Source organism: Mus pahari, chromosome 18, assembly GCF_900095145.1.
Source record: "Mus pahari chromosome 18, PAHARI_EIJ_v1.1, whole genome shotgun sequence".
Taxonomy (NCBI): Eukaryota; Metazoa; Chordata; class Mammalia; order Rodentia; family Muridae; genus Mus; species Mus pahari.
The window spans coordinates 52,396,779-52,397,367 of NC_034607.1; positions in this window are offsets into that span (position 1 = coordinate 52,396,779).

The window sequence follows — 589 nt, forward strand, 5'->3', positions numbered from 1 at the left end:
CTTGAAGTGTACCACCCTTGAGACTCACATCCTGATACACATCACCTGCACTCCTAGGCATGTGGTCGTGGGAACGTTCATAAACCTCTTCAGCATAAGGTTCCTCCTGTGCAACCTGAGCTTTTGATAATTTAAATTACAAAATGTAAACACTGCCTCTGTAGCATGGGAAATGTACAGCCAATCAAAGGTATTCCATTATTTAAAATGGTTCGGCTAAAATGGACATTAGGAGACAACTTTAGATCAGTCCACTGTACAGATGAGAAAACGGAGGCCCAGGATGAGAAGTGGAGTCCTCCCACTGTAGCTACATTTGAGCTTTATATATATATATATATATATATATATATATATTTGGTTTTTCGAGACAAGGTTTCTCTGTATAGTCCTGACTATCCTGGAACTCACTCTGTAGACCAGGCTGACCTCGAACTCAGAAATCCGCCTGCCTCTGCCTCCCAGAGCTCCTGTATTATTTTGCATGCCATTAGAAGTGTACTAATATAATCCAAGGTGTCCAGCCTATGCACCTGCAATCCGGTACACTCAAGTTTATGCCTAATTAGTGTGTCTGCATGTTTGGATG